Source organism: Corapipo altera, unplaced genomic scaffold, assembly GCF_003945725.1.
Source record: "Corapipo altera isolate COAL_440 unplaced genomic scaffold, ASM394572v1 55778, whole genome shotgun sequence".
Taxonomy (NCBI): Eukaryota; Metazoa; Chordata; class Aves; order Passeriformes; family Pipridae; genus Corapipo; species Corapipo altera.
Window position 1 is genome coordinate 2,898 of NW_020885315.1, and position 845 is coordinate 3,742.

Sequence of the window (845 nt, forward strand, 5' to 3'; positions counted from 1 at the left end):
GACTCACAGGACAGGAAACATTTCGAGGTTTAAGCCGAGCTGAATAATGTGCTCATTTCCTTGTGCCGACTACAAAGCACCTGCTCCAGGGGATTTATGGAGTGCCAGCCTCTCGCGCTCACTACGTGGCTGCCTGCCCGGATGTTTTTATTTTCCCAGGATGGCCAGCAAGTGCCAAGGCCTGTTTTCCTAAACATCCTACGACCTCATGGCACGTTTCCTTGAGGGGAACCTGGGCAGAGCCATGGGCTGTGGCATACCTAGGGTGCTGGGATATCTGGGGTGCTGGAGAGCCAGGTCTGAGGGTAGCAGGGATGCCTGGCTAACTCAGTGATGCCAAAACCTGGCCTGGCACAGAGCAGCCACAGCTAGGCTAAACGACCTGGGAGAGTGCCAAGGGATAATGGAAAGGAATGGAGTAGGGGGGCGAGCAAGCGAGGATGAGACCATGTGAGAGGACAAGAGGGCAAGGGAGCTTGAGTGAGCCACAGCATGGGACTGCCCAGAACACAGAGCCCATTCCACAGCTGGGGACCCACAGACACCATCCCACACCAGATCCTGTCCCGTGGCAGGGTATCCACACACACCATCCCACAATAGATCCTGTCCCACAGACACCATCCAGTCAGGGCTTGTAGAGACCCTGTGAAATACTTTGCCCAGCCAACGGCACAGGAATGTTTCTCCTCTGTGAGAAGGGTCAGGGTGTGGGTGCTGATGCACAGACACCCATGGGAGATGCAGGTCATGTCAGCACACCTCCCGGTCAATGCTCCTCCACTGGCACTGAGCTCCATCCAGCAGGCAGCCAGCCTGCAGAGTAAGGTGACATCAAGCCTTTC